Below are 25,445 nucleotides of genomic sequence, written 5' to 3'. Positions count from 1 at the left end.
TGGATTGATCAATTCCAAAATCTAATCAGCTCTAGAACTCGATAAAAGCTTTCGATTGCCACCAAGAACGTCTTAATCGGATAATCCGTTCGAGAGATATCGTCGACGAAAGAATGAAAAAAAACGGTTTATTCGAAAACAATGGAACACAAACGTATTTTCGAGCTCGAAGAGCCTCAAGAGCCTCAGGACATCAAGAAAATTTGGAATTTTTTTGATGTCCTTTAATTTTTGTGACTAGTGTATATAATATCAGTGATATTTTATATATATAATTAATTTATAATGTATACTAAAGGATATGAAATAAAAAACTGAATTCGATAATTATCATTAAATTTATTTATTGACTCATTCATTTGAATGCTATGGTCCATAAATATGAGGCTTCAATATTTTTTTATATTTTATTTTCCTATTGGCGGCAGTCCAAACTCCGAAAAATGTTTGCAAGTACCTTGCCAAAAGTACCAAGTGCACTCATATTCCTTACAACAATGATACCCTTGCTGGGGATGACACTAAAAAAATAAAACTTATTTGAAATTGATATAAATCATTTTTTTATCGATGGTTTCATTCTTTATAAAAAAAAATCCTGTGCCGCGATTCCATAAATTGAAAGTATGAAAAGTTATTAATTTTTTAAGTAAAACCATGAGAAATCGAAATTTTGTATTTTTTTTTTCGCTTGTTTCTAATTATGATCTGTAACTTTTTAAATACTGGAGTTACGAACTCGCGGAATAGGACTTTTTTTGTAGGAAATTCAATTTTTTACAAAAACTTTTAATGCCGCGAGGCTGGTAGTTGGAAAGTAAAAGAGATATGGACATTACACGGAAAAAAAAATTCTAGTTAAATTTACAATGCTAACATCGTAATTTGTCCTATTAATTATTGTATTGGTGGACTAGACTTTTCACATCGTAATTTTTATGATGTAGGGTTGGAAATTTCATTTAAGAAATAATACTTCAGACAAACAATACGAAGTCTTAAGCTCTTTAATATAAATTACGATGTAACATCGTAAAATTTTAAGAGAAATTTTAAATAAAAGATTAAAATAATAATCGTTCGGCAGTTGGATTCGAACCCAAGTCCTTTCGAGAGCGAAGTGTCCGACGCCTTGGACCACTCGGCCACTGAAGGTCCTACACTGTATAATGTTTTTAAGATCCATATAAACGACTTGCGGAGGACCCAGTTACTATTTAAAAAGTACGATGTAACATCGTACTTTTTATAGCTTCCATCGTATTATAACAGAGGCAGCACTGTAATATTTATTTTGTTAAAAAGTAAATAGAAATATTAAATGTACGAATAAATATAGTTTTTAAAGTGTAATTTTTATTTATTTTTTTTTACGATGTTAAATTGTATTTTTTGCAGTAATTTTTAATCCTAAAAGTCTTTGTTAAAATTACGATGTTAAATAATAAAAAATATAACCCACATAATAAATTTTGAAATAAAACATTTAAAAATTGACAGTAATGAAAGTCTAGTCCGAGATTACGATGTTAACATCGTAAATTTCGGTAGATTTTTTTTTCCGTGTAGAAGCCAGAAAAAATTTTACTTCCGCAGATTTTTTGCAAGTTTTAAATAATAAGCCATAACTCTTTAAATACTCAAGTAACGGACTCGCGTCTCAAGACCTTTTCTGTAGAAAATTTAATTTTCTACAAAAAAAAAGTTAGTGCCGCGAATTCATAATTTCAAAATTTGAAGAGCTACACGGAAAGAAAATTATGGCAGCGGTTCCCATAATTTTGTGAAATTTTTTCTTATACCATCATAGGAATTACGACCATAAATTATGGGAGCGGTTCCTATAATTATAGGAATGTTTCCCATAATTATAGGAATAGTTCCTATAATTATGGGAATGATACCCATAACACTATAGGAATGGTTCCTATAATTATAGGAATGGTTCCTATAATTATAGGAATGGTTCCTATAATTATAGGAATGGTTCCTATAATTATAGGAATGGTTCCTATAATTTATAGGAATACTTTCTATAATATTATGGGATTCATTCCTATAATTTATGGGGATGGTTCCTATAATTTATAGGAACCATTCCCATAAATTATAGGAAGCATTCCCATAATATTATGGGAATGGTTCCTATAATAGTATGGGAACTATTCCCATAATATTATGGGAATGATTCCCATAATGCAATTGGAATGGTTCTTATACCATTATGGGAATCATTCCCATAATATTATGGGAATCATTCCCATAATATTATGGGAATAGCTCCCATACTATTATAGGAACCATTCCTATAATATTATGGGAATGGTTCCCATATTATCATGAAAAAATTATTTTAAAGAAGTGTGGTAATCACTTCTACAATACACAGAAATATTATTAAACATAAAAATAAAAATTCAAACATTGAAAAAAAAAATCGTATTTGGCAAAAAAACATTAAAATTTTTAACAAGAATTTTTTGTCAGCACAAAACATTCAAGAAAATTTAAATTTTGGGAAATTTCTACACTATTGTGCAAAAAAAAAATTTTATGATATTATAGTGATGGTTCCCATAATATTATAGGAATAGTTCCTATACCAATATGGGAACCATTCCCATAATAGTATGGGAATGGTTCCCATATCATTATGGGAACCATTCCCATAATGGTATGGGAACTATTCTCATACTATTATGGGAATGGTTCCCATAATATATGGGAACCATCCCTATAGTAATATAGGTTCTATTCCCATACCATTACCCTAGTAGCAATGGAATTGGGCAAGATTCTTTGGCAAGATACTTGAAGAAGCACTTTGTAAAGAATTGTACAATTCTCGACCAAGACACTTGATCAAGAATCTTTATCCAGACTGGCTGCAGACTTGGGCCAGTCTGTGACCAGAATTTGACCAGATTCTTGACCCAGAGTTTTGACATAGACTTGCGCGAGAAACGCAAAAGACGACGAGCGCGCACCTATTTCCCTCCTTTCCACTTGAATATAAAAAGTATAGTATTGCAGTGGTTCTCATTTATAGTTGAGTCAACAAGTTTAAAAATGTTATTTTTTTAAATTACGCATTGAGTTTGTAGTAATGCCTACAAAAATTGATTTTCAGAATTTTTTAGCACTTAAAAAATTTCGGAAGTTTTTGAATAGATTAAGATGAATAATTAAAATTATAAAAAATGGGAATAGAATTCCGAAAGTTGTGACAAATAGAAAATTGCTTCTTCTTTAATAATCGTTTTTTAATTTTACGCTTCCTCTATTAATTTTTGAGTTATTGCTAATAATCAGAGTCTCTCATTTTTTCTATTTGATTTTGACTTATAAAAATTGCTATTTTTATTTGTAAAAAAAAAAATGTCTTGTCAAATTTAATGACGAATTCAATAAGCTGTCGCTCGCATTTTTAAAAAAACTAGATTCATTTTCTACAGAGAACTCATTTCTCGACTACAGTATTATAAACAAACTAATGTAGAATGAGAACCTCTATATAGGATAGTCCCAAAGTTTAGCAATAGACAGCTCCAGATTTCTGGTCAAATTCTTGACAAATTCTGACTACAGTCTGGCTCAAGTCTTGACCAATAATCTTGGTCAAGAATCTGGACCAATTTTTGTACAATTCTTGATCGAAAATCTTTTTAAAGTATCTTGATCCAGGCTGGTACAAGGCTTTGACAAAATTGCTACTAGGGTATGGGAACCATTCCCATAATGCATAGCAAAACTTCCCATAATTTTCTTTCCGTGTACAGAACTTTAAAATTTAAATAAACCATAAAAAAATAGTATAGTTGTTTTTTTTTTTTACTTAAAATTTAAAATAAAAATACTTTAAGTTGTACTAGAATTAATTGAAAATTAATTGTGATTATTTTATACACACCCATTTTCCAGGACATCCAAATGCATCGCTATAGACAACGACAAATGATAAAATTGATAACAATAATAAAATAATTTTTGTCATTTTTTGTTTGTGTCTAAAAAACAAAAAAATTATTAAATTGAAATATTTTTCCCACAAAATAAATAAAAAAAAATTTATGAGACCTTAAATAGTTTTTTTTTCGTTGCAAGACCAAGTCCCGAACTTTAAATAATTTACATTCGTACAGAATCAATTGATTAATGCTGAGTATGTGGTCGTTTGTTTTCCTTAACTCGCGGAATTATGATATTATTGTTATTCAAATTACGTATTACTATTAGATATTTTCTTGGAAAACTTCGATTTCTTGACATTTTAAGATCAAGGAATTTGTAATTATCTAACACTGTAAAAGATCATAGGTTTAGAAAAGCAAATATAAAATTATTATCTACAATAAATTAATATGTAAATAAATTACAAACAAATATGTTTATTTGAAAATCATTAAAAAAAAATTTTTTTAGACTAAACATAAAAATGTGTATTTTTACTGGGTCACAGTAAAAATTCAATATTTTTTACCTGCAATGAGTACACAACTAGAAATTAGTCAATATTTACCCACTTAATTAGTTCAATTTTATCACTGCTTGTAGGGGAGGGTGGGGCAGAGCAGCCCCCCTGAAACTTTGATCAAAAAAAATTTTTTTATTGTCAAATTACTATAAATCTGATATATTTCCGCATTTTTAGCTCTGCGCATGACACCCGGGGCAAAATGGAGCAACCGAAAATTCTAAAAAAATTTTTTTTTATATTTTTATCGTCAAATTATAAAAAATTTAATATACTTATCCATTTTTCCGCTGATTCTCTACAGCTGGGGTAAATTTGGCTACTAAAAATATTCAAAAATAATAATTTGTATTTTAATTGATAGAATTTTTTTAATAAAGAGAAACTATCAATCTAAAAAATCGAAAAACACGATTTTTGGCTTAAAAATATAGAATTGTTTTTTTTAACTTCCCGCTAATAAATTCGACGATTTTCAAAAAATTCGGGAAGTTATTGTTTTCACCCCGATTTGCGAAAATCGAGTTTTCATCAGATGTCGACGTTTTGAGGTCCTAGGAAGTTATTCTGACTATTTTCAGAATGATGTCTAAGTGTCTGTATGTATGTATGTGTGTGAGTGTGTGTGGATGTGAACGCTCTACCCGGGAAAAAATGATTTTGTCTGATCAGACATGATCATATATAATTAGTAATATATGGTCAGATCCAAAAATTGGCCAGATCTAATCATATATGATTATACATAATTAGATATGGTCAGATCTGATCATACATGATTATGTATAGGTAAGTATATATGGTCAGATCCAATCATTGACCAATAATCTATTGCTTATCAAATATAATAATATTAAATTGATAATGCAACTTGTAAGGGTCGGTAATTATTTATGTAAAACACCAAACAATATAAAAAAAGTTTGGTAATAAATTGCTATGACTTTTGACAACTTACATTAAAACAATTAATAATAATAATAATAACAATAATAATAATAATAATAATAATAATTTGTGAAAAATATATTGAAACTATTAATAAATCTTTTGTTAATGAACCTTTGATTATTTTAATTAAGCTTTTTATAAATAAATTTAAACATATATCTATAAATAACAAACTACAGGCTCTCATACAAACGTCAGGTCTGACCAGATCTAATTATATGTAGATCTATATATGATCAGATATGAACTTGTACCACAGTTATGTCTTAGTCAGATTTGACTATATATGATTAGACATAGGCATATACAGTTATATATGGTCAGGTCTGATTATATATGGACCTATATATGATTAGACATGGACTTATAATCAATTATGTCTGATCAGATCTGATTATATATAATATCTTATGTATGATTAGACATGGGCATATACAGTTATATATGGGCAGGTCTGATTATATATGGACTTATAATCAATTATGTCAGATCAGATCTGATTATATATAATATCTCATATATGATTAGACATGGGCATATACAGTTATATATGATCAGGTCTGATTATATATAGACCTATATATGATTAGACATGAACGTGTGTTACTCATGTCCGATCAGATCTAACTATATCTATATCTATATACATATTCATACAGGTCCATATATAATCATGTATGATTATATATAATCCTATATCTGCTCATGCATAACTATATATAATCGCATATATAATCATATATGATTATATATAATCTGATGTATAATTATATATGATCATGTCTGATCAGACAAAATCATTTTTTCCCGGGAGAGCTTGAAAATGCATTCACAATAATGTTTTCGAGCTCAAGAAGCTCGAAAACAGCAGGAGGTTTGGGGCTGGCCCGCAGGGTCAACCGATAGACCGATTTTTTAATTTAAAATTTATCAATTCGCGGATAAGGATCTTTTTTATAGCTCAATAAATTTTCTATAAAAAAGGTCTGAACAACTTTTTTAATTGTCTTAGGGGAGGGTGGGGCAGTGCGGCCCCCCTAAGCCAATTATTATTTTCTGTGGCTTTCAACCATAAGATCACTTTACTTTAGTCCTATTTCGAACAAATTTATGGACATTTTGCCAAAATTCTGAAAAAATAATTTTTTTTTGTGGGGCAGAGCGGCCCCCCTCCAAAAAATGATTAAAAAAATTTTTTTTTCGTTTTTTTTTTTTTTAATTGTTTTCATCATTAAGAATGTATTTCTTTCTCTTGACAACTATTTTTGGTCTTATATTACTCGAAAAAAATTTTTTAAAGCGTAAAAAATCGTTCACTCTCGATTACCTTAATTACTAATTGTTATTTAATAAATTAAAAAATCAATTCTATAATTTTACTTTATTTCAAAAATTTATCAACTAAAAAAAAAAATTTAATTTTTATAAATTTTTAGTGACCCAATTTGCCTCTTATATAGAGAAACGGCCGAAAAATATGAAAAAATAATTTTTTCGGAAGTTTCGGCTGGTCCATTTTGCCCCAGGTGTTATGCGTAGAGCTAGAAATGTGGAATTATAATAATTTTTTTTTAATTTGACGATAAAAATATGAAAAAATCACTTTTTCAAAATTTTGGGCTTGTCCATTTTGCCCCAAATGTCATGCGTAGGGGTAAAAATGCGCAAACATATCGGATTTATAGTAATTAGTCGAAAAAAAAAAAATTTTTTTTTTGGTCAAAATTTCAGGGGGGCCGCTCTGCCTCACCCTCCCCTATATTGTTTAAAATAAGACTTAAAATTTTTTTAATCAGAATATCCTGTCTTTTAAATTCTAATTTTATTCGATTTACATGGTTATCGATTTCATAATTCATCATAGATGGACGTATATATTTACATCTCATAAGATCTATTTATATTCGTAATTATTTTTATAAACAATTGTTTTTCACAATTTAACATTGAGATTGAACCGCAAATTGTCTAACCACAGAAAAAGAATCGACAACAAATTGACTATATATATCGCGATTTGTCATAGTATATTTATTTATTCTTAGTTGTCACCTGACTTGAGTGTACTTGCTCTCTCTGTAATTAATAAGTAAGTATATATTATTTTCAAGTTTGTAGAAATAAATCTGACTTTTTTTTTAGTCCCATTTGACATTTCCGTCAGAATATTTATGAAAGTTTATTTTTTATTTTTTCCAGCTCAACAATAAACTTAAAATGTCGAAAATCATTTTATTATTATCACTTTTTGTATTAATTGGCATTTTTGCCACTGCAGCTGGCGAGTGTGATGGCCAGTGGGTAAGTAATTACTTCAATGTATGAAATTATAAAAGTTTCAGCCCATTGTTTGAAATTTTAATAAAACCCACAGAAATAGCGCTTTACTAGAACCATAAGGGCGTATCTCAAATTATACGCTCTTTTAGTTCTGCAGAACCATAAGGGCGTATAAAAAAATTTTTTTTACTCCACTTAATGTAAAAATGTTAAAAACATTAAAATCTATGGATAAATCGAAAAAAAAAAATTTTTTTGTTATACGTCCTTTTGGTTTTAAGAAAAAATTTTTTTAAAGTCACATGGGCGTATCCTGTTTTTTCGGTTGTTATCAATAATAGGTCAAAGTAAGAAAAAAAATCGGTCTGTCAGTTGACCCTGCGGGCCAGCTCCAAAACTTCCCGCTGTTTTCGAGCTCGTTGAGCTCGGAAAACATTATTGTGAATACATTTTCGAGCTCTTCGAGCTCGCAAATACTTTTGTATGCCATTGTTTTGTAAAAAACCATTTTTTAGCATTTCTTTCTCCCACGATATCTCGCGAACGAATTAACCGATTTTGATGGTTGAGGCGGCAATCGACGTGTTTTATCAAGTTCTAAAGCTGATCAAATTTTGAAATCGATTTATCGAGTCGTTTTTGAGAAATTTCGAAAAAACCAAAAAAAAAATTTTTTTTGAATTCTTTCGTCAACGGTTTCTCTTGAACGAATGAACCGATTTTGATGGTTGAGGTGGCATTCGACGTGGCTTATAGAGTTTTAGAGCTGATTAGATTTTGGAATCAATCCATCGAGCAAATTAAAAGTTATCCAAATAAAACATTTTTGAAAAAATTTTATTTTCGAAATATCTCTGAACGCACCCTACCGATTAAGTTCAAATTTTTACGGCCTCAAGACATTAACAAGCCGCGTCGAATGACACCTCAACGATCAAAATCGGTTCATCCGTTCAAGAGTTATGAATATTTACATACATACATACGTACGTACGTACGTACACACATACATACACTCGGACATCATCGTGAAATTAGTCAGTATAGCTTCCTAGGACCTCGAAACGTCGACATCTGATGGAAATTCGATTTTCGTAAATCGGACCGAAACCAATAACTTCCCGAATTTTTGAAAATTTACAATTTTCTTAGCGGGAAGTTAAAAATTTGGGCGTCGGTTGGCCCTGTGGGCCAGCCCCAAAACTTTCCGCTGTTTTCGAGCTCAAGGAGTTTGAAAACATCACTGTGAATATATTTTCGAGCTCTTCGAGCTCGAAAATGCTATTACATGCAGTCATTTTTTTATAAGCTTTTCAAGATCTAACAACTAAAGTTTTATGCTAGAGTTTAAAAGTTAAGAATCAAAAATCATTAATAATGAAGCGGCTTATAAATTTTTATTTTCCATTATATTCTCTGAAATACATGTTATTGAGGCAGAAATCAATGTCAGTGATCAAAATCAAGATTTGAATGAGTTTTGACTTGGGTCAGAGCAATCAATAATATATGGAATATCCGAGAAAAACATTAAAGACTGGGTTTTTCAATTTTTTGCTGACAATATGTTTAAAACTAAGGAATAAGTTACATGAAATTATCTGATAATTGAAAAAGACTATAAAGAGAAAGAGTTGGTATGATTTCAGACACATTTAGTACATTATATTTTGATTTATCCGGAAAAAATAACATTTTATGTTATTTTTTTAACTTTTCAGCGCCGATATCTTTTGAACTAATGAACCAATTGTGACGTTCGAGGTGGCATTCGGCGCGTTTTATTGCGTTCTAGAGCGGATTAGATTTTAAAATTGATCGGATAAGTCACTTTGAAGATAATCGAAAAAACCTGTTTTTATCATTTCTTTCGCCAACGATTTCTCTCGAACAAATTAAACGATTGAGATGGTTGAGGTGGCATTCGACGCGGCTTATAAAGTTCTAGAGCTGATTAGATTTTGAAGTCGATCGTTCGAGTCGTTTCTCAGAAATCACTAAAAAACAAAAAAAAAATTTTTTTTTTTTCGTAATTCACCAATACACTGTAAAAAATTCGCGGAGTGAATGCGGATTAAATTCGGAGTGAATGCGGAGTGAATGAATTTTTAATTATTCACTCCCCTGCGGAGTGAAATTCACTCCGCAGGGGAGTTTTCGCTGAGTGAATAATTTTTTTTCAATTTAATCCCTCCGGAGTGAATTTCACTCCGGAGGGGAGTTTTAAAATTATTATTAATAAAATATAACTCCGCTAAGTAAAGTCGAAATAAAAATTCGCGTATTACAGTACCGATCAACCAATACGCACACACACACACACCCGAACACACGCACGCACATATTCGCACACATACGCACACATTCGCACACACCCGAACACATTTGCACAATATGTTTACAATAAATCAAAATATAATGTGCTAAAATGTGTCTGAAATCATACCAACTCACTCTCTTTATAGTCTCTTCCGATCATCAGATAATGTCATATAACTTGTTCCTTAGTTTTAAACATATCATCAGCAAAAAATTTAAAAAACCCAGTCTTTAATGTTTTTCTCGGATAGTTCATATAATATTGCTCTGACTTAAGTCAAAACTCATTCAAATATTGATTTTGATCACTGACACTGATTTCTGCCTCAACACATTCATTTCAGAGAACATAATCGATAATAAAAATTTAAAAGCTGCTTCTTCATTAATGATTTTCGATTCTTAACTTTTCAAACTCTAGCATAAAACGTAACTTGTTAGAGCTTGAAAAGCTCATAAAATAATGATTCCCTGTAACAACATTTTCGAGCTCGAAGAGCTCGAAAATATATTCACAGTGATGTTTTCAAGTTCCTTGAGCTCGAAAACAGTGGGAAGTTTTGGGGCTGGCCCGCAGGGTCAACCGACGCCCAGATTTTTTTCACAGAGTATACCCAATCAATAGCTTAATATTCATTTACTTATATAAGTTTAAGCTGTGCTACACATAAATACAATTTATTTGTACTAAAGACTAAGTGACGTAACGTCTAGTTGATCAAATAATTGCTTGCGCTATGGAAAATGATAACACCCGAGTCGAAATCTCAGGTCTGTTTTAATCGTAAAAGTTTCCAAACCCTTTGAAGTCTCATTTACCGCCTAAAACGAGACCTGTTTTGAGCGTAGATGACGGTTTCGGAAAATAAATACGATTAAACCTGGCCTGAGCAGTACCGTTTCAATCGTAAAGGTTATCAAAAGATGTACGATTATTATTATTATTATTATTATGACTTATTATTATTTTACGACTAACTTATAACGCACCTCAGACAAGACCCAAATATTCCGGACGTGGTTAGGGAGTAAAGCGATAGTCCGGCGGGCGTTAGGTTGTAGGTTCGAATCTCGGGATGGGCGAAAATAATTAATAATTTGTATTTAATAAGTTAAGCGTATGTGTAATATCTAATTGTATAGTATGATTATATCTCTACAAAGCGAATAAAAGTCACCTCTCCTGACCTTGAAGCTATAACATCCTATCTCCAACTACGATCCAGAGTAAAAAAAAAATAAAAATTTTGCTTCTTAATCTAGACTTTGAATCGCAAATAACATGATAGATTTTTTTCATATTATGTTTTTATCAATATTAATTTCAATGAAGCACTATAGGGGAGGGGGGGGGGCAAAAGGGGGTACCTAAGGAAATACTAAGTTTTCGAGGACTAAAATACGCTAAATCTTTTTGTTTTTAGTGATATTCGAGGTAAATAGACAAAATTTTCAGCTGCCGTTGCAAAATAAAATTTTTATTTTTGGCGGGCAAAACGGGGTACCCTTAAAAAAAGTTGAAAAAAAAAATTTCTGAAAATCGATCAAATTTTATTACTTGAATCTTTTATATGTAATATACATAAAGAAAAACTACATTTCACATCATTGGTGGACACGAAGGCAAAAAAAAAAATTTTTGTGGGGCAGAGAGGCCTCCCTCCAAAAAATGATTTTTTTTTTTTTTTTTTTTTTAATTGTTTTCATTATTAAGAATGTATTTCTTTCTTTTGACAACTATTTTTGGTTTTATAATACTCAAGAAAATTTTTTTTAAGTGTAATAAATCGTTTCCCCTCGATTAGCTTAATTACTAATTGCTATTTAATAAAAAAAAACAATTCTGTATTTCTTATTTGTCATTATTTTGAACCCAAAAAACGTGTTTTTTGATTTTGTAGATTGCAGATTATTTTGCATTATTTAAAATATTTTATCAATAAAAAAATAAAATATTATTTTTGAATATTTTTAGTGGCAAAATTTGCCCCAGCTATAACAAATCAGCCGAAAAATCGATTAGTGTATTATAATTTTTTCAATTTGACGATAAAAATATGAAAGCATCATTTTTTAAAAATTTTCGGCTGGTCCATTTTGCCCTAGGTGTTATGCGTAGGGCTAAAAGTGCGCAAATATATCGGATTTATACTAATTAGACGAAAAAAAAAAATTTTTTTTTTTTATAAAATTTTTGGGGTACCCCGTTTTGCCCACCCTACCCCCTTTTGCCCCCCCCCCTTCCCCTATAATTATGATCAATACATAATACAACTAATAATTATTATTAGCAACTATGAATAATGTTATGCTATTTAAATGAAAAATTATTTAAAAAAATATATGACCCCAGTGGGATTTGAACTTGAGTTGCTAGGTATTTTTAAATATAATATTACCATTATTATTATATTTTACATTATTATTATTTCGGGCCTGATTTGATCGTAACTGTGTCAGAATGGGTCAAAACTCCTATGATTACGATGAAAACAGACCTGAACTTTCGACTCAGGCACTCACGTTTTTAAAAAATATGTACAGTAATTATGTTTATCAACTCAATATTTTCCGGCGGGAATATGTCGCTAACAGAAAATACTTTTAAATTTATTATAGCTCGTTAAAATCATATATTTTATCCATATATTTGTATGAATTGTTCAGATCAATTGAGAAAATAATTTCTAAGGATACATATTTTAATCAATTTTATAAAATAAAATAATAATATATGTAATCGTATAATTTACACAAATATATGTCATTTATTTTGATAAATTTTGAACATTAAATTTGACATAGAAGCTTACAAAAAAATTCACTCATACATCAAATAGATGAAAAAAAAAGTTTTACATGACAAATTATTTGGTTTCGAAAATAATTATTATCTTTGCAATCATAATTATTGTCAGAAAAAAAAAATCCGAGACTGATTAGTCATCGTCACCATATGAGCTCATTGTCATTCCACATTCAAGTCTATCGAAGTAATTTTTTCTGCAATGGTAAGGATTACAGCAATTACCGCCTGCGGAACACTGCAAACACATAAGACATTATTATTAATATATCAATAACTAAATAATTGATAGGGGGAGGGTGGGCAAAATGGGAATACAGCGAAATTGTTTTTTGACTTACGTATAAAGGTCTTGGACCAAATTTCCGATTGTAATAGAAATATTATATTACACACCTAAGGCAGTAGAGTAAGAAATGTCTCAGATCACATATAATGGCGGCTCGGCTTCACCTAGGCCAACAAACATGTGATTTCAGACATTTCTTACTTTACTTCCCTAGTTGTGTAATATACTATTTACCAAATTTTTGGGGTCTGTTTTGCTTACTGGTCCCATTTCATCCGCCCTTATTTTAGATAATGAAAAATTTATGATAATTGAACTTATAAAAATACTTACATCTCCTCCATGCTGTATACAAGCGTTAACTTCAGCTCCGATAGCCAACAAGGCGACCAATAAAATCAAAATAGTAAACTTTGACATATTAATTATTTTATTGCGCTGAATGTAACAATTACGTTGGTTTTGTGTTTACTGATGATCAACTCTTCGGGTAGGAGTATTTATATTTTAGTCTTAACCATGCACGTTTGAACCCGATAGTTCGATAATATAATTTACCGCATATCTATACGTAAGAGTCACTCGATCTTGTAAACAAAAACACTTATTAATTACAATAACAAACAATATTGATACTTGATAAGTAAAAACAAATATTTTTCTATTTGAAAATATGTATGTCGAAAAACAAATGTTTTTAAAATTTTTATATATAAAAATACAGTTGAAAATATAATAAAATTTATTTAGAAAAAGGGTCGAGTTAATTTTAGTAAAAATAACTTTTTTTTAACTTCCCGCTAAGAAAATCGACGATTTTCGAAAAATTGGGAAGTTATTGGTTTCGGTCCGATTTTCGAAAGTCGAGTTTTCATCAGAGGTCGACGTTTTGAGGTCCTAGGAAGCTATTCTGACTATTTTCAGAATAATGTCCGAGTGTATGTATGTATGTGTGTGTGTGTGTGTAAACTCTTTGTAACTTTTTAACTAATGAATCGATTTGGATGGTTGAGGTGGCAATTGAAAGAACTTGTTGGCCGTCAACTTTCCTGAAAATTTCAGATCATTTGATCAAGTAGACTCGAAAATATTAGCGAATTACGAAAAAAAAAAAATTTTTTTTTTTAGTTTTTTAGTGATTTCTCGGAAACGACTGAAACGATCGACTTCGAAATCTAATCAGCTCTAGAACTTTATAAGCCGCGTCGAATGCCACCTCAACCATCTCAATCGTTTAATTTGTTCGAGAGAAATCGTTGGCGAAAGAAATGATAAAAAACAGTTTTTTTCGATTATCTTCGAAGTGACTTATCCGATCAATTTTAAAATCTAATCCGCTCTAGAACGCAATAAAACGCGCCGAATGCCACCTCGAACGTCACAATTGGTTCATTAGTTCAAAAGATATCGGCGCTGAAAAGTTAAAAAAATAACATAAAATGTTATTTTTTCCGCATAAATCAAAATCTAATGTGCTAAAATGTGTCTGAAATCATACCAACTCTTTCTCTTTATAGTCTTTTTCAATTATCAAATAATTTCATGTAACTTGTTCCTTAGTTTTAAACATATTGTCAGCAAAAAATTTAAAAACCCAGTCTTTAATGTTTTTCTCGGATATTCCATATATTATTGCTCTGACCTAAGTCAAAACTCATTTAAATCTTGATTTTGATCACTGGCATTGATTTCTGCCTCAATAACATGTACTTCAGAGAACATAATCGAAAATAAAAAGTTAAAAGCCGCTTCTTTATTAATGATTTTTGATTCTTAACTTTTAAACTCTAGCATAAAACGTTACTTGTTAGATCTTGAAAAGCTCATAAAAAAATGACTGCATGTAATAGCATTTTCGAGCTCGAAGAGCTCGAAAATATATTCACAGTGATGTTTTCAAACTCCTTGAGCTCGAAAACAGCGGGAAGTTTTGGGGCTGGCCCACAGGGCCAACCGACGCCCAGATTTTTTTTCTTACTTTGACCTATAATTGATAACAACCGAAAAAACAGGATACGCCCTTATGACTTTAAAAAAATTTTTTCTTAAAACCAAAACAGCGTATAACAAAAAAATTTTTTTTCGATTTATCCATTGATTTTAATGTTTTCAACATTTTTACTTTGATTGGAGTTAAAAAAAATTTTTATATAATACATGCTTAAAATAAACGCCGTTAAATGCCTAACCTTGGCCTCATAAACTTTTTCATTAAACACTCATGACTTCTGATTGGTCAAATGCAGTGTTTAAACTCTCTTAAAGCATTTGTGCATTCCTTCTACCCCGAAATTCGACGAAAATAGGCGTGATATATCCCTACTCTGTAATCCAAGTTGTCAAAATGTTCAAGATAGGTTACCGGGGTGAGCTCACCTTTACCTAAAACTGCATCACTACCAAAGAAAATTCCCTAGATTACACATGCGCATTAAATTCATCGGCTAACGATTGTGGATCGTCATTAACTGATGAATTTGTGTCACCTTAAATTTATAACCTGAACTCTAATTTTATCAAAAAGTGATTGAAAGTAAAAATAAATACTACATTTTAATAAAATCTAATCAAAGGAGAATGTTAATTAACCTAAAATTCTAAGACTTATTAGATTTATATCAAAAAAAAATTTGTTCAAGTTTATAATTTGAATAATACACATGTATTAGACTTCGTATTTGGTTAGTTTTCATGTTTATTGATTAATAAAACAATAATATAAAAAGATTGTTTTAATTTCTATTGAATAAATAAGTATGCAATTTTATTTTTAATAATTAAATAAATAAGCACTTGAGTAATTTTTTATAAATAAATAACTTGAACCAAAAAAAAAACATTGATTTCTATAAAGACAAATTATTAAAATAATCGCGACCGCATGAGGCTGACGTTATGCATTTAACGACGTTTTAATTTTGAGCATTCATTATATAAAATATCGTAGACAACTAGTGACATCGAGTATAATACTCTCGTTCGGTTGGTAACACTCGCTTCGCTCGTGTTCCCAAACTCCGAACTCGAGTATTATACTCGATGGCACTAGTTATCTAAGGTACTATTTTATACGCCCTTATGGTTCTAGTAACGCGGTATTTTTTTTTATTTTATAAAAATTTGACTTCTATCATTACTTTTGAAGTTTCAAATTTACAGGCCCGCGGCATTAGACTTTTTTTTTCGAAATTAAATTTTATTAAAAAAAAGTACTTATCCGCGAACTCGTTTATTCAAAATTTAATATTCTATAGCTAAAAATCTAAAACCGACGAGAAATTTTAATTTTTTTATTTTCGACTTTAAAATTTCATATATTAAAATTGTTTTATGTATTTATATTACAAAATTGCTTCTTCAGCTTAAAATTTTATTTGATTTGATTATCCCTTCTTGTTTCTCAACATTCAATGGCAAATTGATAAAAAATTAAATTAAACGTTTTAATCTTTAACTAATTAAAAAAGCTAATTAAGTTAACCGGTTAAGTCAACTAAGTTGACGAGCTAACCAGCTTATTAACCTGGTTAACTTTTTTACGATTTAAGACGGTTTAGAAGGACAACCCTAATATTTAAAAAATAAAATAATTGAGTTTGTTGCAAACAAATGAAAAAAAAATTTTAAACTGAATTATAAAAAAAAATTTCTAAAAACTAACTTTTTTTTTCTTTCTCAGTGTCATCCTTCCCAAGGCTATGGTTGTTGTTCCTTCTATGGATGCAGTTCATATTTTAGCCAAGGCAATTGTATACCTAATGGAGCAATTAGTGAAGGCAGACGTTAATGATTTAAAAATATGGAAGTAGTATTGTAACGACAAAATGCCACTTCAAAAATTTCGTAGTAAATATTTCGTAGTATATGAGTATCTGAATCTGTAAGCTTTGTTAGCACATTTGATTTGTTGATTAAATTTTTTTGTGGAATATTAACTTTATGATTTATTAATCTTCATTATACCATTTTTGCAATTTTTGTTTGTCTCTCTATCTTTCTGTTTGTTTTTCTGTCTATCTATATGTTAATCTGGCCGTCTTATCATCATATCATGGACAATAATATGCAGTATCATTTACTACAAGATTGCAGTAAATGTTTTTGTAGTTAAAAATATCATATAAATGATAACAGTTACTAAATATGCATCAAATTTTACCAAGTTAATAAGTTGAATTTACTCCTATCTTGCGGTTAATTCTACTGCACACTGCAGTAACAAATACTCCAGGCAGGAGTTGAGAGTATATATGTTATGATAATTCACGATATATAGTCATTTGTTATCGATTCTACTTCTGCGGTTACACGATTTGCGGTTCAATATCAAGTTCAATAGCGAAAAAAAATTATTTTTAGGAATGATCAAAGATAAATATTTATCTCATGACAGTTATAGATATGCATATAGACGGAAAAAATTAATTATGTAAGTTGAGAACGACAAGTAATATCATTCTAAAAAGTAAATTTATCATTTTTATAATTAAAACGTGAATAATTACAGGATAAGTACGAAAATTCTTTGTCTATGCAAGAAATAGTTATTTATGTACCTTGGATGAACCTCGCGCCATTACGGTCGAGGTGAGTAATGTTTACAGCAGGGATAGTATAAAGCCGAGACACGTTAGGGCCAAGGCTTTGTATCTCTGCTGCAAAAATTAATCACTGAGACCGTATTGGCAGGCGAGGTTTGCCCATGGTGCTTAAAAAATTTTTCACCCTACGGTGGACGTATGTGGGTTTTTAGGTGGAGAGGTCACTCGATCGGTAAATAAGTAGCATACGTCGCAAAAATACACAGATTTTACATTTTTTAATAACTTAATATTCTTGTTTTATCTTATTGTTTCTTACTACTTAATTAAGTTAAATAAATTCTAACGTCAAAATATATTAATCATTAATAAATTAATCACAAATAAATTCTTTAACAAAGTTACCTATCGTAATCCTATTTAATGATTAGAAATAAAATGAGTACTTGTGATTAATTGGTATGTCACAGTTTTCGCTATCAGAATTATTATTATCCAAATCTATTTTTCGAAACTTTATTTCTTATTAAACAACCAAGAAATACCGTCAGAATTTGCTTTTGATATTGTATTATCTTTTCAGCATAACATGCGCCCGGCAAACTTCTCGAAATTACAGCTGACAACAGAGCTACTCGACTGTGTGAAGATCAGTCCACGCATGCGCAACTTCCTCCTCGACTGTATAGAGCTCATTACAGCCCACTAGCCACTATCGCGTGAGCGGATTATTTACCGGGTTGACTGTCTATTTATTCGTATTTCACATATAGGCAGAAAGCGCGACGAAAACGACATCTGATAGTTACAAAAAATCATGCTCGAGAATTATATAAGATATATAAAATCAGTCTAAAAAATAAAAATTCGTTGTTAAATCAAAATATAAAAATTTATAATGATATAAATAAAAATGCGGAATTGAATTTTTGACAGAAGAAATTAAATTAAATATATTTCAATAACGAAATTAAGTATAAAAAATTTTAATAAATAATAAATACTATTATTTTAGAATAGAATACCCTAGCGGATCCGAATTACGGTAAATACAGTGATTTACCGTAATTTGCCGTAATTTACCGTAATTTACGGTGCCTAGCAGAATTACCGTAAATTACGGTAATCCACGGTAAATTACGGTAATCTACGGCAAATTGCCGTAATTTACCGCATTTTACCGTAGATTACCGTAATTTACGGTAATTCTGCTAGGTACCGTAAATTACGGTAAATCACTGTATTTACCGTAATTCGGATCCGCTAGGGTAAGGATAACCGATAAAACCAAAACAAATAATACATGACAACTACAATGATAAAAGTTATTAAAAATAGTAGAATAGTAAATTGAGTTTATTCAACAAAATTGAAATAAATAATTTTATTTTAATTCATGATAATTTGCTTGTGAATCGTAACTAAGAAAGTACTAACCCTAGCAGACATGATTTACCGTAAATTTACGGTAATTTTACCGTAAATCTACCGTAGAATACCGTAAAATTCAAGTAGATTTACGGTAAATTACGGTGAACCCACCGTAAATTACGGTAAAACTACCGTAAATTATGGTAAAACCACTATAAATTACGGTAACCCCACTGTAAATTACGGTAAATCGGTACTTTACGGCGGATTACCGTAAATTACGGCGGGTATACCGTAAATTTATCGTCGAATACGATAAATCTACCGTAAAAAATTTGGGTGGATTACCGAATTACCGTAATTTACGGTGGATTACCGTATTTCCGTATTTTACGGTAAATCCACCGTGAAGTACGGTACAACCACCGTAAATTACGGTAAATCCACCGTAATTTACGGTAAATCGGCATTTTACGGTGGATTACCGTAACTTACGGTGGGTTTATCGTAATTTACCGTTATTTGGGTCCGTTAGGGAACTTAAAATGTGTTTTTAAAAAACAACTTTTAGGCAATGATGAAAATCATTATCCGAACCGGATTTGAATTGATAAATTATAAAAGTTGTTTGAATCTCAAACGATTAGCAAAGCAAACATTAACGACACAATAACTATTATGCACTATTTTTAAACTCAATTTTCACGTATTTATTTTCAACGAGAGCATAATTCAACAAAATTGTGCCCACAGCGGGCGCTGCGATCGATTCAGTTGTCCCCACCATATACTAGGCTCCCTGCCAATGAACCACAGAAATAGAATAGAGCAAATGTATTATGATTGAGTACAGCATCTGTCGCGTGTAATTACATGTCTGTAAAAATCACTGTGTCAGCGAAAAAAGACATTTATTATTTATTTGTGAACAATTTTATTGTTTAAATAAAATTATGTACATGTTTTTTTGTTTCTCGTAAATTTAAAGGCTCGTGTATAGTTGACGGTAGGGTCTGCAAGTGCCGACGTGAGAGCGGTGAGAACACTCATAACCATGGCAACAATCTTGGCCGTTGTAAAGATCACACTAAAAAATAAATTGTATTATTTTTCAACAAGTTTGTTATTTTTAAATTTCAATTTTTTTAGTTTTTCTGCGATAAATCTAAGAACATTTTTTTTTTATTTTAAAAAAAAATTTAATTTGTGAAAAAAAAGTTCTGAGACGCGAGTCCATTAATTTAAAATTTAAAAACAAGACTAGAGTCAAAACCACAAAAAATTTTTAATATTTGCGGTTTTACTATTAAGGCTGTAACTTTTTAAATATTCAAGCTACAAACTCGCGGTATAAGGTTGTTTTTGTACACGGAGAAAAAAAAACAGGTAATTTTCCTATGTTGCATAGTAATATTTCCTATGTTCGCATAAGAATTTTTACCATGCGAGCATAATAAATTTGCCTATGTGAACATAGAAAAATATACCATGCAGCATTGGAAAATTTACATGTAGCATAGGGAAATTTACTATGCAACATAGGAATTATTCCCATGTTAGCATAGTAAATTTTCCTATGCTACATAGTACATTTCCCTATAGGAAATATGTCTATATAGTAAATTCTATTGTGCTAACATAGGAGTAATTTCTATACATAAAAAATTTTTAAAAAAGATAGTTTACTTCTTTCGTTACATATAGGGGAAGGGGGAGGGGGGGGGGTAGAATGGCCCCCCTAAAATTTTGTATGCTTCGAAATCGGGGGCAAAATGGTCCCCCTAAAATTTTTAATATGAAAAGTGTTTGGGTTGGGGGGGGGACATTGAGGCAAAATGCTCCCCCCAAAATTTTTTGCATGAAAAGTATTTGGGGTGAGGCGGGGAGGGGCAAAGTGGGCCACGAAGGCAAAATGGCTATTGAGTTTTGTTGGGGGCCCGTTTTACCCGACCTTTCAGGATTTATTAATTTTGATAGACACAGCAAATTAACACCGAAAACTCAGCAGAAGGAAAAAAAAGTGACGCAAGCTGAAAAACTCACATTATAAATATTTTTTGAGGGGGGGCCGATTTTGCCCAACATTTTTTCATTTTTTTATTTTCAATGGACAGAACAAATTAAAATAAAATACTTGGCAAAGGAGTAAAAAAAATCGGTCTATAAGTTGACCCTGCGGGTCAGCCCTGAAACTTCCCGCTGTTTTCGAGCTCAACGAGCTCGAAAACACTATTGTGAATACATTTTCAAGCTCTTCGAGCTCGCAAATACTTTTGTATGTCATTGTTTTGTAAAAAACCATTTTTTAGCATTTCTTTCTCCCACGATATCTCGCGAACGAATTAACCGATTTTGATGGTTGAGGCGGCAATCGACGCGTTTTGTCAAGTTCTAAAGCTGATAAAATTTTGGATTCGATTTATCGAGTCGTTTTTGAGATATTTCAGGAAAAATAAAAAAATTTTTTTTTTTTAATTCTTTCGACAACGGTTTCTCTTGAACGAATGAACCGATTTTGATGGTTGAGGTGGCATTCGACGCGGCTTATAAAGCTCTAGAGCCCAGTCCATTTTGGAATCAATCCATCAAGCACATTAAAAGTTATCCAAAAAAAATATTTTTGAAAAAACTTTATTTTTGGAATATCCGCTCAAAAGATACAGGTATTTACATACGTACGTACGTACGTACGTACATACATACATACATACGATCGGACATCATCTTGAAATTAGTCAGAATAGCTTCCTAGGACCTCAAAACGTCGACATCTGATGGAAATTCGATTTCCGTAAATCGGACCGAAACCAATAACTTCCCGAATTTTTGAAAATTTACAATTTTCTTAGCGGGAAGTTAAAAACTGAGGATTGGAAAATTTTGTCCTTAAGGGGCACATTTTGCACATATATATGTTTAAGCGGGATTAATCAAATTAATGGTTCGTTTTAACGCACTCAGATTGGTGAACGTCTAAATCATTCCCACTTTGTCTGAATTTGAATATTTGAATTTTAGAATTTTAGAAACGATAAACAAATCTCATCCTTTTATGATTTTTGTAGCACAAGAATTTTTCCTATGTTAACATAGGAACTTGTCTTACGTATTATAGAAAAAGTTCCTATGTAACATAGTACTTTTTCCTATATTTCTATAGGGAATTTCCCTATGTTTACATCGGAAAAATTCCTATGTGCACATAGAAATAGTTACTATGCCAACGTAGGAAAAATTACTGTTTTTTTTTCTCCGTGTGGAAAATTAAATTTTCTGCAAAAACGTTTCTCATACGTAAGTCCATAATCCAAAATTTACAAAGTTACGGGACTTGAGAACAAAAAGAATAAAAAAATTGAATTTCCCGGGTTTTGAAAAAGAGGCTACAACTACTTAGATTCAAAATTAATGGACTCGCGTCACGGGTCCTTTTATCTAGAGTTTTAAATTTTCGACAAAATCTTCTCATGACGCGAGTCTGTAATTTTCAAATTAGAAAAGTTATAGACTTTTTAAGTAAAAAGTTACGAGTCAGAGCTTAAAAATCAATGTTATACTTTTTAACTTCTCGCTAAGAAAATTGAAAATCTTCAAAAAAAAGAAGTTATTGGTTTTGGTCCGATTTTCGCAAACCGAGTTTTCAACAGTTCTCGACGTTTTAGACTTCTAAGAAGCCATCCTGACTATTTTCGAGAAGATGTACGAGTTTATGTATGTGTGTATGTACGTACGTACGTAGGTAAATATTCTGTAACTTCTGAACGGATTTAGCTTTTTGAGGTGGCGTTTGAAGTATTTCATTAGATCCAACATTTTTCGAGAAATTAAGCATAATCGGTACGGTAAGTTCAGAGATGTTTCAAAAATGTTTTTAATTTCCCGCTAAGAAAATTGAAAATTTTCAAAAAAAGGGAAATAATTGGTTTCGGTCCGCTTTGCGAAAATCGAGTTTTCATCAGATGTCAACGTTTAGAGGTCCTAGGAAGCTATTCTGACTATTCCCGGATGGACGTCCGTGTGTATGTGTGTGTGTGATTTTTTTTTTGTCCGACGATAACTTTGGAACGAATCAACCGATTTGATCGTCCTTGGTAGCAATCGAAAGGGCTCACCAAAACTTAAACTTGATTAGATTTTGGGGTAGATCGGTTATGTAGTTTACGAGTTTTATTTTTTTGGTTTTTTTCCTATAACTTATGAACTACTTGCCCGATTTACTTTAAAATGTAATCAGTTTTAAGTCTTGTTGAGCCCTTTCGATTGCCACCAAGAACGTCCAAATCGATTCATTCCATCCAAAGATATCGTCAAACAAAAATTATAATTTTTTAGTGAAGTTATGTTTTACCGGCCTAACAAATTTTTGAACTCGAAGAGCTCAAAAATTTACAAGTAATAATGTTTCCGAGATCCCTGAGCTCGAAAACAGCGAGAAGTTTTGGGGCTGGCTCGCACGGTCAACCAATAGACAGATTTTTTTTCTCATAATTGAAGCCATTTCTTACCGGCTCGCCTTGACATCCTTCAACTGCGCTGGCGTAGAAGCCAATTATCAAAAAAATAGACAATAACAAAATTAACTTCGAAATTTTCATTGTTTTTTTTCCTGAACTAAAAAAATAAAATAGTTATTGAAATTGAATGTTTTTCATTATAACTAATAATAACTAATTTACGTTTCAAATAACCACCCAACTACTGACTACTCGTGAGTCAATCACGAAAGTGCGTAGATCAAATATGTCTCAATAAATCGCGAGTTTTTAAAAAATTTTTTTATTTATTATTTATCCACGATTGCACAGTTTTAGTTTTAATCTCAAGTTAAATAATTAAAAACAATTATTTTTAATATTTATTTCCGATAAATGTTTGCCTTATGACCTCTAAAAATATATCAATACATAATAAATTAACTAATCGATCTATTTTTTCTGAACTTTTAATTCCCAAGGCTGATAAAAACCGTTTTGAAAAATTCTATACCTCGAAAATAAATTTGAAAATTTGATGACAGCCTATCAAAATAATAGTCATAATAATAATGTCAGGTAACTTAAATGAGACTATTAACGTTTTTTGACTGTAACTCCCCGGGTCAAAAAAAAATCTTAAATTTGACTTTATTTAACTTAATTTTTTTTGAAGTCGTCGATATGCCGACAACTGTATTCCACATTTTAACTTTTTTTGACTTAATATTGACTTAATCTTGACTTTTTTTAACTTTTTTGACTTAGATTAGACTTTTTTTGACTTAAATTGTTTAGTTTCCTTTAATTTAACTTTTTTTGGCTTAAATTATTTCATTGACTTAAATTTCACTTATTTTGTCTTAAAAAAACAACTTGTTATCGATTCGAAATCTAGTTCTATATTTGACTTAATTTTAACTTAAAAATTAAGTCAAATCGAACGTGGTTTTTATACTTATTTATTAATTAAACTAATTTAAAATTAAAACTCAATTTTAATTACAGCAAAATTTTATAACAATTATTTCTGATTAAATTAAAATTACTATTAAAAAAATTTTTATTGGAACGATTTTTTCTTATTCTGTTCCTGAAGAATTTGTATAAACTCTTGTTTACAATATCATTTATTTTCATACTGATTAACCAATTCTGCAATAAACGTTTTATTACCTGTATTAATATAAAAACATACCGATAGTAAATTTTCGACAGGAATCGCAAATACATTTTCAGTCACAATGAATTCATAAAAGTGTGATAGTTGGAGAAGTCTGACAGGCTCTTTGAAAGGTTTTGTTTGCAGAAGAGTTATTATTGCAAAATGATGGCCAAGGCACTTACAATTACTAATTTTTTGACAATCGCATATTTATCAATAATTGTTATAAAAGAATGAAGAAGACCAAAACGTTTTTCATTCAAGTATTTAAATGCTACATAGGAAGAATTATTTTTTAATGTTTCTTTATAATTTTTTGATATAAACAATATACCATTTAATAATAATCGAAAATATTCTAAACCATAAACACCTCGAATAATTATTACTATCATTAATTATATGTTACTAATTGTAAGTATTTTTTAAAATTGCGTTGTAACTGTCTAATTTTGTTTTATTCTGACTTTAATGTAACTTTTTTTAACTTAAATCTAAGTAAAATGTATTAAAATCGACGCAATTCTGACTTGAATGTGACTTTTTTTGTCTTAAGAAGATGTTGGAGAGTTTGTTATACCCAGTAGTGAGCGGAATTCATGTGTCCCATTTTATAGGCGAACTAACCGATGAATAATTATGAAATTTTGCATGCGTACTCAGAAAAAACTTTCTAGTTCGCCTCTTCCTCTTTTTTTATCCTCAAAAATAAAAAAAAAAAATTATCGAATTTTGCAAAATAGTGGATTTGAAGAGACGTACCTCACGTTGACCATA

General features: G+C 30.5%; 4 long non-coding RNA genes across 7 annotated transcripts; 1 reads left to right on the top strand and 3 right to left on the bottom strand.

Annotated features, from left to right (window-relative positions):
• Positions 1-319: 319 nt before the first annotated feature.
• On the bottom strand, positions 320-25,445 carry LOC130677629 (uncharacterized). The gene is made up of 4 exons (XR_008991663.1): positions 25,431-25,445; positions 4,078-4,301; positions 3,911-4,007; positions 320-521 (listed from the first exon to the last, which is right to left on the bottom strand). It is a non-coding gene; the product is annotated as an uncharacterized LOC130677629 (long non-coding RNA).
• Positions 7,366-18,258, top strand: LOC130677624 (uncharacterized). Of its 2 annotated transcripts, XR_008991658.1 has the most exons (5): positions 7,366-7,514; positions 7,625-7,726; positions 16,799-17,548; positions 17,627-17,892; positions 18,244-18,258. It is a non-coding gene; the product is annotated as an uncharacterized LOC130677624 (long non-coding RNA). The 2 variants fall into 2 exon arrangements; XR_008991657.1 differs by lacking the exon at positions 17,627-17,892 and having other exon boundaries at positions 7,369-7,514.
• LOC130677620 (uncharacterized) lies at positions 12,770-18,080 on the bottom strand. 2 transcript variants are annotated; one of them, XR_008991648.1, is made up of 3 exons: positions 18,066-18,080; positions 13,453-13,706; positions 12,770-13,068 (listed from the first exon to the last, which is right to left on the bottom strand). It is a non-coding gene; the product is annotated as an uncharacterized LOC130677620 (long non-coding RNA). The 2 variants fall into 2 exon arrangements; XR_008991649.1 differs by lacking the exon at positions 18,066-18,080 and adding an exon at positions 17,279-17,293.
• LOC130677639 (uncharacterized) lies at positions 19,902-23,861 on the bottom strand. Of its 2 annotated transcripts, none has more exons than XR_008991675.1 (3): positions 23,537-23,765; positions 19,991-20,118; positions 19,902-19,920 (listed from the first exon to the last, which is right to left on the bottom strand). It is a non-coding gene; the product is annotated as an uncharacterized LOC130677639 (long non-coding RNA). The 2 variants fall into 2 exon arrangements; XR_008991676.1 differs by lacking the exon at positions 19,902-19,920 and having other exon boundaries at positions 19,954-20,118; positions 23,537-23,642; positions 23,708-23,861.

This window comes from Microplitis mediator, chromosome 11 (assembly GCF_029852145.1).
Source record: "Microplitis mediator isolate UGA2020A chromosome 11, iyMicMedi2.1, whole genome shotgun sequence".
Lineage (NCBI taxonomy): Eukaryota > Metazoa > Arthropoda > Insecta > Hymenoptera > Braconidae > Microplitis > Microplitis mediator.
The sequence above is the reverse complement of the archived record's forward strand: the minus strand, read 5'-3'. Positions and strand labels throughout refer to the sequence as shown.